Source organism: Theobroma umbraticum, unplaced genomic scaffold (genome assembly GCF_002168275.2).
Source record: "Theobroma umbraticum cultivar Fairchild unplaced genomic scaffold, ASM216827v3 scaffold_67.0, whole genome shotgun sequence".
NCBI lineage: Eukaryota > Viridiplantae > Streptophyta > Magnoliopsida > Malvales > Malvaceae > Theobroma > Theobroma umbraticum.
In genome coordinates this window covers 3,980,378-3,993,468 of record NW_018397262.1, presented here as the reverse complement: position 1 = coordinate 3,993,468, position 13,091 = coordinate 3,980,378, and the positions used below count along the sequence as shown (strand labels likewise).

Genomic DNA, 13,091 nt, shown 5'->3' with positions numbered 1-13,091 from the left:
TGTTTGTATCTATGGTATTAGTTGTTTAAATTTTTTGGGTGTAATTCAAATACTTCTAATAAAAGATTGTATAGGGCAGCCAAATTTGTAATAAAATATTTTTAATAACACAAGTTAAAAAAAATTTAAATGTCAAATTTATTGTAGTGTGTTTTTTCCCTTTGGCTCTAGACTCTAAGCTAATTGAATTTTCAAAGAAAGATTTGCTTTCATTTGCAGCCACAGAATCATAAGCAGAGCAACCAAGATAAGATTATCTTAGTTCTTAGTTAATCTTTCTTTTTAAACTTTTTTATACATATACCAAAAAATATAAAAAATGGACTGATTAGTCCTTTTAGACTTAATAGGTCGACGGTGAAATTTTAAGACTACACAACGAATTCATAGAATTGCTCGAGTGATTTTATTTATATCTTATTGGAGGCTTATATTAATCTCCCAACTGAGACAAATTACAAAGTAAGATCCCTTTTCCGTCAGTTTCGTTATCAATCAGTTGCATACGTTATTTCTTCACTTATTTCTGTTTGAGTATAAAATCAGCTAAGAGCTATGATTGGCTTTGTGTTAAAGTTGTTTGCTTTAGTTAGTTGACTTGACTGACTTTTCTAACGAAGACAAGTGAGCAAGAACAACCTTACCATTTTCCCCATGAGAATTTCTATGTGAAAACAACCATACAAGTCTTAGAGGTGAGTCTTCACAAGGATAACTCTCCACTCCTCATTAGTTCCTATCCTTGCGACATCCCTGATGGAAAAAGCCTACTACTCGGTAGAAGATTTGTTGGAATCTATACTAAAAAAGATAAAGAAAAATACATGAAAAAATAATAAATATTTAACAATTAATAACAAAATAAATAAGAAAGAGTTTTAAATGTGAAACTTGATTTGAAACACGTTGTGGAAAGCACTGATTTTAAAGTAGATATCCGTCATTACTTCGATGCAAATAACGATCAATGATATTTTACTCTCAAGATACAATGAATCAGTTAAAGATATTCTAACGTGTACTCAAATAATAACTCTGACAGACTCATAAATCTCTCGATTACTTTTGAAGGAATTTAGAATGAAGAAGAATAGAGTTTTTGAAAATATAAAATGCTTTAAATGAATTTTTCAAAACTAAAAGTTGGGTATTTATACATAGTGAACCATCACTAATGTACCTCTTCATTTAGATATATACACCTATTTAAAAATGAATAAATGTGTCCTTCTATAAATACATACTTTTCTACAATCAAAAGTTATACATCTTTCAATAAATATATTAAATTTTGATTTACTAAAAGTAAAATAAAAATTAAAAATCCAACAAAATTTGGTATACATCTCCCTCATCATACATGCATCTCAATAGAGGATCATATATCTCTTAAATTGCAGGATGAAAATGAACTCTTCGGTTTACATGGTGCTTCTCATTCCACCAATCGGTGTTCCTCTACATCTTCTTTTGTTTCTTCGGTATTTTGCATTGTTAATGGGACAATTTGATAAAAAGATCAAAGTAAAATTCTTTGAAAATATTATGTACAATATACATGAAAAAATATTACGAATTTAATTTCATTACATTATTGCGAGAGTTATAAAAATAATTGTAGAAGCAAGTCTAATGACTACAGGCTTTATTTGAATAGATATTTTTCTCCTTTTCGCGTCCAACTGGTCCTAACTTTTTTTCGAATTTGAAATTTTCAAATTCCAAATTTTATAACATTATTTAAGCGATTATATATATATATATATATATTTATATATATATTTATTGAGGGGTTATATTAATCTGGCTACTGTGCAGATATACTTGGATGAATTAAAAAGAATTCTCTTCTGTTAGTTTCGCTACCAATTGGTCGGACATATTTTCTTGTTTTTTGTTTGATTGCGTGGAAAATCACCCATGAGTGAGGATTTTTTTTAAGTATTGCGAAACATTTGGTGTTGTTTAGTTTTTGAAAACTATTTTTTATTTTTAGCATAAATATGATAAATAAACAAATATGAAAATTTTTAGTTTTTAATTCTTTTTAAAAAGTTGACTATATTTTTTTTTAAAAGCAAAGTTGACAATATTTTTAAATTACTTTTTTCACTACGTATATAATTTGTATCTTACCCTTTAGTTGTTTACTTATACTACAAATATGTTTTGTGTAACATTAAAATAGAAGGATTTAAAACAATTTCAACAGCAAAAGTGTGCATTTCATTTGCCTTATTAAGGATTAACGTTTTTGATGTGCTTTCTTGAATATTAATTATAGATTGCTGTCCTTGCGCCGACTGTTGTTGCTTCCGCTGGCGATATATATTCAAAGCAACCTAGCTTTTTTGCGACCAGATATTTTCAGTGAACCTTATAACGGTATTATTATTTGATTTGCCTTTACTTTCCTAGTATCTACTAACACTTAATTTTCGAATTGGTAATATCTTAGGAGGAATCCAGATTCTTTGTCTTGCAATAACAGGTACTAAATTCTATACTTATTTTTTTACTCTTAAATTCTGTAATTATTATTATAATGATTGTAGGAATCTAAGATTCAGATTTACATTTATATTTTTTTATCATTATAATAAATATCAATCATATGGAACAGAAGACTATCCTTTCTCCCAAAAAAAAAAGTAGAATATAATTAGAGGAGAGAAATCATTGAGACCTAGTTTAGCGTTAGAAAGTTTTTATACTGTAAAAATTAATCCAAATTATAAATAATTAATTATATACATGAGGATGTATTCACACAAACCTATGTAAATCTAATTAAGTTTTACATGCCTTTTATATTTTTTTGTACGATTTGTTTTTTGCTAATTTAACCATTGTATTTCATGCTCACTTAGATCATACCATGCCTAATTGTAGGTCAACTAAGCATGCATAATTTTGATAACAATACAATTTTAACTTTTGAATATTATATATTGAGAAAGACAATATTCTAGACCAATAGGATGTGACTAACGCATTGACTTGAAACTTTACATATATTATGAGTATGAGTAAAATTTTAAATTCAATAGTTGATTTGCTAAAATATTAATTGTATATGAAATTATAAAATGTTGTAAAAATTAATTAATTTACAGTGCTGTAACTTGATCCTCTTTTATATGTGTGTGAGTTTACATATATGTATATGTATCTATCCAAGAGACTACATGCAAGAAAGTCCACCATAAATGACTCATAAATGGTTTTGAACTACATTAAGAGCATATTTGGCTTAACTTTTTTTTAACTTAAACACTATTATAAATCTCTTATGAAAAATAATAATTTTTAAAATTAAATTAAAGTTATTTGGTAAATTTACTTTTTATAAGCTCTTTTTTATAAATAAGTTATTTGGTAAAACAACTTATATAAACTCTAACTTTAGTTAAAATTACCATAAAGAGTATTCAAATAACTTTTTATTAATCACAAATTTCTTTGTTCAAAATAAAAAAAACTTTATTTTTTATTTATTTAAAATAAATTTTTGAAAATATAAAATGTATTTTTATATAACATAAAGTTTATAATTAATAATAAATTATAAAAAAAAAGAGTTCAACAAATAATTTATAAGTAACACATAATCAATAAATAATTTTTTATTAAATAATAATAAATAAATAAAAGCAAGAGAAAATTTGAATCAAATAAAAAAAATGAGAGATGAAATAATACAGTAAGTCGACTACTAAAACTATTAACCCTAATAATGGAGAAAAACCCATAAAAGAAGAAGAGAAGTCTAGAATAGTAGTAATAATTCAGAAAAATCACGTTTAGCTGATAAAGAAACTATAATCAACAAATATTATTTCAATTTTAATCTAATTTATCTCAACAACCATTGATCTATTTAATTAATTATTTTAATCATAATCATCAAATTTTATATACACCATAGAGAAGTTAAGAATAAATAAACATCATATAATTGTCATATCCAACAATAAACTGAGAAATATCAACTAATAAAAAGAGTTTTCAAAATCCAAAAAAAAAGATAGAAAATAAAATGAAAAAGAAAATAGAAAGAAAAAAAAATAATACCTGAATGCAGTTTTGAATTTAGAATATTTTTTTCTTTAAATTTTGTAAGAACAAGAAAAAATCTTAAAATGATGATTTGCAGAAAGGGAGAGAGGAGAGGAAGATCGATAGGGAGAGAGGGTGGACTATTTTTTGAGAGATGAGATCTTTTTGGAAAAAAATAACTCCACTAATAAGCTGGCATATTTTGTTTTTTTTTTAAAAAAGAGAAAGCTCCTAATTGGAGCTTTTTTTAAGCTCTTTTTTTTTAAAAAAAAATTCTTAAAAAAATTACTTTTTTATAAGAACTTTTTACGAAATCGTGTTTGGCTCAACTTTTACTTTTAAACAGTAGATAAGTTAAATATAAACCAAGCCAAATGGGCCCTAATTACATTTTTTTAACTTGGTATTTTTATGATGTTGTTACATTTTTTTTGATTGAAATAAAAATTATATGGGATAAGGTCTAAATTTACCATTCTATTTTGGATAACGGATCAAACGCATCACCATCTTTGAGCAGGTGTAATTTTGCCACTATACTTTTAAATTAATTAAAAAATAATCAAAAGTTAAAACTAACGTTAACTTTTGACCAGTTTTGAAGTAAACTAAAATGTATATTGATAAAAATTACATTGGTTTAAAAATAAATAATAAATTTGATTCATCACCTTAAATAAAGTACTGGTAAAAGTTTAATTTTATCCCAAATTATGTTATGAATTTTGTTTGGGAAAATATGGCAGCACATACCCATGTTAAATTATTAAATGATATGTGCATAATATAAAATCATGTTGTCCAACTAATTAATTTATATATTGTTATGTGCTTTTTTTTTTTGAAACAGGAATTATATTACTAAGAACATTTTTGGGGATAATTTGCTTGATTATATTGGTTATACGTAAATTAAAAAGGAGGCATTTGTCTATGGATGACACGATTGAGAATTTTCTTCAAAGTCAAAACAATTTAATGCCTATAAGGTATTCTTATTCTGAAATAAAGAGAATGACTGATGGTTTCAAGAATAAACTAGGACAAGGAGGATATGGTTTTGTGTTTAAAGGAAAACTTCGAAGTGGTCAACTTGTTGGTATAAAATTGTTAAACAAATCAAAAGCTAATGGCCAAGATTTCATCAATGAAGTTGCAACTATTGGAAGAATTCATCATGTTAATGTGGTAAAACTTATCGGATTTTGCGTGAATGGATCAAAACAAGCTCTTGTGTATGACTTCATGCAGAATGGATCTTTAGATAAAATAATATTTTCAACTGAAAATAACACTTTAAGTTGGCAAAAAATGTTTGAGATTGCACTGGGAGTGGCTCGAGGTATTGAATATTTACATAGAGGTTGTGAAATGCAAATTTTACATTTTGATATCAAGCCACATAACATTCTTCTAGATGAGAACTTTATCCCGAAAGTTTCAGATTTTGGCCTTGCAAAGTTGTATTCAGTGGATGACAGTATTGTTTCTCTCACAGCTGCAAGAGGTACATTAGGATATATGGCTCCTGAATTATTTTATAAAAATATTGGAAGCATCTCATATAAAGCCGATGTTTATAGTTTTGGAATGATGCTAATGGAAATTGTGGGAAGGAGAAAAAATGTGAATGTCTTTGCTGAACATTCAAGTCAAATTTATTTTCCATCATGGATTTATGATCGATTTGAAGAAGGAGATATCATAGAACTTGGAGATGTAACGGAAAATGAAAATAAAATTATGAGGAAAATGGTAATAGTAGCGTTTTGGTGCATACAGATGAAGCCCTCAGATCGTCCTTCAATGAGCAAAGTCTTGGAGATGCTTGAAAGTGAAGTTGAGCTCCTTGAAATCCCTCCCAAGCCTGCTTTCACTTGAAATGTCAACGAAAGATGGTAAGAATATTCAATAAACATGACAAACCACATCATTTAGTGTTGTATTATAAGTAATATTTAACATTGTATGTTGAGCAATGTTTCACTACTTTTATAATTTTTATAGTCTCCCTTGTTATCATATATATATAGAATTTGATTGAAGTAGAAACCTTACGCTTAAGGCATAATCTTCTCTTTTAAAATCAAAGAAGGAAAACAATTTAGAATGGCGATGAAGAAAGCATAGCAGGGCAAGGAAAGGCACCAAGTTGGGGTTTCGAGTGTTCGAAGGTATTATTTAAGGGGAGTTGTGATGGTATCTTATAAGTATTTGTCTAAAAAATCTTTTGCTCATATAAAGGATAAAGATTTTAAATAGCATTATCTACACAATCATTATATTAATACAAATAATTAACTTATCTTTCAAAAAAATGCTAAAAAAATTTCTCAATCATGTTTGGAATTATAATTTTTTTATTTGTAAAAAATATAAATTATTAGAGGTTTTCTTTTAATTAAAAAATACAAATTTTATCTATTTTAAAAATCTATCTTAATGTACTTGAAATCTAATTCAATTCAATTCACATTAAATGACATAAGTTAAAAATTCGAATTCAAAAATACATGAATTTAAAATAATTCAAATAAGACACGATGTAAATTTAACATGATTTAGAATCTAAAACGAAATGAACTCGTAATGATCAAACCGAGATTTATTCAATCCGAAATTTATAAAAACTTAAATTTCTAACTTGAAAAATCTAAATTATAATTCAATAATTTAATTTAATGAGTAAATGATTATTTTTCAAAATGAAAATTTTAAGACACAACAGCACCTCTTTCTCGTCAATGCTTCTTCATTACTTGGAAACAGCTAAGAAGAATAGCATGGTCAACTACTCTGCTTCACCTTCACATCAAATCCCCTCTGGTTTCTTTTCACAAATTGCCACATTCCCTCCCCAAAAATCCCTAATCTTCTTAAACCCTAACCCTGCAATTCCCAATCCCAAACCGCCAAAATGCAATTCCTTCATACACCCAACGCGTTTCCAGCAGTATCAAGAGCCATGGACATCATCCAATCCTCTTCGCCCACGTGGCAATCGGCCCTCTTCAGCAACCTTCTGATCTTCGTCGTCGATACCGCACTTTTAGTAGTGGGGCTTTCTTGCTCTAAAACTTACGCTGCCTTCTTGCTTGTCACTCTCACTTGGCATGCTTTTGGGTCTTCTGGGTTTCTCCACGTTGCTTCTCACTTCGATATAGTGAGTCATTAAAAAGTCTATGAATTTTATTTGACTTATGGGATTTAAGTTAAATTATGAAATGGGGGTCCGATTTTTGTTCCCATTTTGAAAAGCAAGTAACTATATATTATATTTCAGAAAAAAAGAGAGAAGGGATGAAGTGTCGCTACAAACCTAGTCAAAAAGTACCCCCACAATACAAAAAGAACAACCTACAATGTGAATACGAGAATGTGGAGAATGGCCAAGCAAAAGGCCTATACATAAGCCTATACATGGTATCTTGTACAAAAAGCTTGAGCAGATAACATTTTAAAGAGACAAGGAGACAAGAATAAGACATGCCAGAGACTAGAAGTTACCGACAAGGAAGGATCATACGTTTAAAAGGCTCTAATCAACGATGTTGAAGCAGAATTGATAATCCAACAAGCAATCCAAGAAGTTGGACGCTGGACCTTAACCCAGATCTATCTTTTCACCATCAGGTGCCACGTCCTACATACTGGAGAGATCAATAATCCAAAGGAAGTCAGATGGCCGAAGGACTCCATCTTCGGCCAGTGAATCAGCCTCTTCATTGGAAGAGCGAGAGATGTGACAATTTGTCAAGAACCAATCATAACAAGAGAATTGCAAGTTTGTATGACCAAGGTCTCAGTCTCCAAGGAACTTCATTAGGGTTGGAGATCCATTTCACTACATTGTAATTGTCACATTCTATAAAGAGCACATGGGAGGAACACCACTTTAAGGTAGCATAAATAAGTGCTGCTTCACTAGCTACCAATAGCTCCGCCTTGTTGGAGTCAACGATGCTGATGGCTTTAGAAAACAAGATTGAAACCTTTCCAAACTCGTTTCTCAAAATGCCACTAATACTTGAGTCACCTGGGCAACCCCTGGAGGAACCATAAGTGTTGAATTTCAGACATCCTACCATTGGCTGAGACCACACCTTTGTACTCTTGCTCTTCTTGTGAATCATAGGAGTGGTTCCTTCATTCAAGAATCTAGCAAGGTAGCTAATAGAGGCATTATGATCTGGCCATTTTGCCTTCCTCCACCAAGCAACTCTGATTTTTGATAGTTAAAAAATTTGTTCATCATCCCAAATCTTACCGATGAAGAAAATGTCGTTCCTAGTCATCCAAATAACCTAAATAATAGCATACCAAACCATTTTCCAAACTAAGCTATTGGAGACTAAATTAGTAGTATCAAACCAAGATAAGAAGTAGGTCAGTGGGTCTTCATGAACCACCCAAAAGACATTATGCAAGGCATACCACTGCGGCCAAAAAAACCAAGGTTTATCACAAGTGAAAAATAAATGACTCACTGTTTCAGTCCAACATCGACAAAGCAAGCAAGTAGCCACCTTATCATTGATGATACCTTTGCTTACCAAATCTGCCTTTACCGTCAATCTTTTACGGATGAGCTGCTAGTAGAGAATCTCAATTTTTAGGGACACAAGACCAGACCAGATAAATTTTCAGTGATCTGCCAAAGAAGTGCTAGAGAGCATCACCTAGTGACAGAAGGAATTAGAGGAATATTTGCTACTAGTGTAGCCTTTCCATATGAGCTTGTCTCGAAATCCTTATTGATTGTTTGGCCATTGATGAGGTGCATAAATGCCTCCCATTGATCGTTTTCCCACCCAAAAATGTTCTTGCATAACTCAATATTCCTAGCCCACTCTTTACCAGTCAAGTTACCAAACTCATCAATACAACCAATCTTGTCCACTGCCAAAGCGTAAATCCTAAGGAATGCACTTTTCAGAATGAAGCCGTCAATCCACTCATCCTCCTAAAAATAGATGCCACAACCATTACCCAAAGACAAACTCATACCTTCAATAACATAGGAGTTGAAAGCACAAGTGTTTGAAAAAGGTTTAGTGATGTTATTCTAAATATGAAAGGCTTTGTTAGGGTTCCCTGAGCTTGAAATGATCCTATTGTGATTGAGATCAAATTTTGCCATAACTATTCTTATCCATAAGCTTTGTGGTTCATTACAGTACAACCAGAACCATTTATTCAAGAGGGCTCTATTTTTCAACCCAAAATCTATAAGTCCTAACCCCCCAAGATCACAAAAATTGCATATTGTTTCCTAACTAAAATAGTGAAGTTTTTGAACAAGATTTGGACCACCCCAAAGGAATCTTTTGAGAGTTCTTTCCATTGTAGTTTTGATTTTGACTAACATCTAAAAAAAAAGACATGTGAAAGATGGGAAGACCACTCAAAACAGAGTTTAAAAAAGGTCACATGGCCTTCCATAGAAAATGCCCTGACTTTTTATAAGGATAACCTGTTTTCGAGTTTTTTAAGAACTGGCTGCCAAACACTGGTGGATCTCAAAATAGCACCCAAAGGTAGTCTAAGATAAGCGAAAGGGAGCTTACCCACTTTACAGTTAATTATATCAGCCCAAGAATTCACCAAGTTTTGATCGACATTGACCCCATAGAGGAAGCTTTTTTGGAAGTTGATCTTAAAGCCAAAGACCATCGAAAAACATCTTAACAATCGTTTGATATTTAAAAGAAAGAGGAGATTTGGGTCGCAGAGGATTATTGTTCATCAGGGTACTATAGATGAGAGACAAAAATGCCAGAATCACCAACACCTTTGGAAAGTTACAGATTAATTGCTCTATGCATTAAAGCACTAAAAAACCTCAACAACTAGATTAAAAAGAAGTGGCGATAAAGGGCAACCTTGCCTGAGGCCACTTCTCATGCAGATTTCCCTAGTAGGAGATCCATTGACAAGAATGGAAACCGAAGTAGTCGAAATGCAAGCCATAATCCATGAGCGCCATTTATCCTCGAAACTAATCAATCTCATGAAAAAGTCAAGGAACTCCAAAAAGATACAATGAAATGTTTTTTCAAAGACCACTTCAAAAAGAAAGCCTTGTTGCCTATTTTCTTATAAGTGATCGATCAACTCATTAGTGACGAAAACATATTCGAGAAGATATCTACCCCGTATGAAGGTGAACTAGTTAATACCCATTATTTCATCAATTACTTTCCATAATCTTAGAGCTAGAGCTTTGGAAATGATTTTATAAAGACATCCCACTAGGTTGATCAGTGGGTAGTCATCTAAAGAGCTAGGCATCTCAGATTTGAGGACTAGGGTGATAAAAGAAGCATTCACCCTTTAGCCATGGAACTTGTAATTTGAAATTCAATGACAAAATTCATCACATCTTCTTTAATAGTACACCACTACCTTTTTAGGAAACAAAAATTGAATTCATCCAGCCTTGGTGCCTTTGTGCCTTGTTGCCATTACAACCATTAATCACTTCCCATTTTTTGGATTCAGTAAATGGTATTTCTAAAGTAGTCGCTACTTGCCTTTCTAGGTTAGAAAAACCACAATTAAGCTCTTTGAGTTGGTAGATAGGCTTGAACTCATAGAGTCTTTCAAAGTGATTGATAATCTCATCCTTGATTTCACTTGGGTTGTCCAATTCTCAGCCTTGGCGGGTGATTTTACTAATGAAGTTGGCACGACATCTAGCTGAAGGAACATTGTGAAAGAAGCGTGTATTGTAGTCACCTTTTAAATACCACTTGACGTGGGACTTTTGGTGCCAAGCCCTCTCATTTGCTATGAGAAGTTGCCATAAGTCCTTTCTAAGTCCACTAATAGTGTTTCGTGTCTGTTCATTAAAGATGTCTTTTTGCATTTCCTCTGATAATTGTTGAATTTCCATCTGTAGGTTACTAATTTTATTAGACATATTCCTAAACATATCATGTTGCCACTTTCAAATGTGACTTTTAGTACCCCTCAACCTATGCTAAATTGAAGCTCGTTTATTGCATAGGTGCTCAGTCTCCTTCCATGTAGCCGCAAACATATCACCAAAGCCTTAATCCTCTAACTAGTGGTTGTAGAACCGAAATGGCTTAAGACTACAATTGTAGTTTTCCATACTTAGCATAACTAGACTGTGATCAAAAATGGAAGTCAGCATATATCTCTAAACCAAGTTCAGGAATGACTCCATGATTTCCACAACAATTAAAACCGATCTAGCTTGCTAAAGGTAATGTTTTCCCTATGACTGCACCATGTAAAGTTCCCCCTACCATAGGAATATCCATTAATTCAAACTCTATAAAGTTGTTAAAGTGAACCATGGAACTATCAAAACTATTGCAACCGATGCACTTTTCCAAATTTTTGATGGCATTAAAATCTGTGTATGCTTTGAAAAAGCTAAGGGTCTAGAATTTATGGATTTGTTGGGTGATATAGGAGCTTAGAGTTGTTGCTAAACTAAAATTCTGTGTGGAATGATGGAGGATGCAGTGTATAGCTGAGTGTGATGTCTTGGCTTCTTCTTGGAAGAATGTTGCAACATTAAAACTTTGCTATTTAACAGTGTGAGCTGTGTTAGAGAAACTTTAGGTAAGTGGGGCATTTTATCTAGAAATTAAGATTTGATGTATGTATGAACAAATGTATGCATGTGCAATGCCATGAAACATGCTTGGTTGACAAAATGCTTAGATGAACTATGCCTAAGCCGATGGGTTAATTGAGCTATATTATAGCTATATATGTTTAATAATAAAAACCTGTTTGATATTGGATGAGCCACGTGGTGGTGATTGAGCTTGACTGTCATAACATTTGAGGCTAAAAAGTTTATTGACCATGCCTATGTGCTTGTATAAAACTTATAGCTTGATACCTTTTTCTGTGGTAGCATATGATTATTGCTAATTCTAAAAAATAATGTTATTAGTGAACTATGGAAAATCTAAATTGTGAAAGTTGCTTGAGTTGCATTCGTAATTATGCATGTATGATGCCAAATGGCTAAGTTAATGACTTCTGCACATGTAATGGCAGCACTATTCCTAATGGTTATTTGTTTTGTCTTACGAGTGCTTTTCAGATGATGATATGGTCTAGTTAAAAGGCATTATAGTTCCCGTGGTCTAGTTTACCATTGGCAATTTAGGCCCCAGACGTGTCTTGTTTACCTTGGAAGACCTTTCTCTTGTTATCATCTTGATGATAGCTCACGGATACTTAAAAGTTACGAGTAAGTATACCACATAGTTGTTTACTTTGATGAGTCTCGATAATTGTGGTATGTATGTGACAATGTTGGATCACGCCTATCGAGAGGTAAGTCGTCCAATGAGCACTTATGTGCTTCAATGAGTATCCGATGGATAGTTATGTATATACATATTATAATTGCATATCTTGTATTAATTGAATTGAGTAATTTACCTTCGTTATAATATTGATTTCCCCCCAGTCATTGAGTTAATAGAAACTCACACCAATGTTTGTTGCCATGTACAAATAAGTAGCTTGTCGAGATTCATGCGCAAGAAACGAGTGGTTAGCATTTGTCAGCTAGGCCAACACTTTTGATATCTAGTAGGGATCTTGACCTAAAAGTCCACCTCGCTGGTTTTGGTACACATGTTTTTTGTTTTATTTTGATGGCACTGTATTGCCCATATGATGTATAAACCACAGTTTATTTTGTACAAGATTAGACCCACTATATTTGTCAATGTATGGCTTTTGTAGATAATACATGGATGTACTCTTTATGATTAAATGTTAATCGCAGCTTGTGAATGTTTTGTTGAACTTATGATATAAAATGCACTGTTTTGGTTTGTAAGCTATGTGTTATGGAAATTGTCCAAGAAACAACAAAGATAAAACCTAGAGAAATCAAGCAAATAGAAAAACACAAGAATTTACATGGTTCGGCCTCTTGCCTACGTCCACGGAGTGAAACTATTTTTATATTATTGAAAAAGTAAAGTACAATAAATTGACCTCTATGGCTCCCCAAACCAACCCAAGATCCC

The 13,091-nt window shown here is 31.7% G+C and overlaps 1 pseudogene; it reads left to right on the top strand.

Moving 5' to 3' along the window:
* The first annotated feature begins 2,475 nt into the window (after positions 1-2,475).
* Positions 2,476-5,974, top strand: LOC110419672 (rust resistance kinase Lr10 pseudogene; annotated as a pseudogene).
* Positions 5,975-13,091: the final 7,117 nt, after the last annotated feature.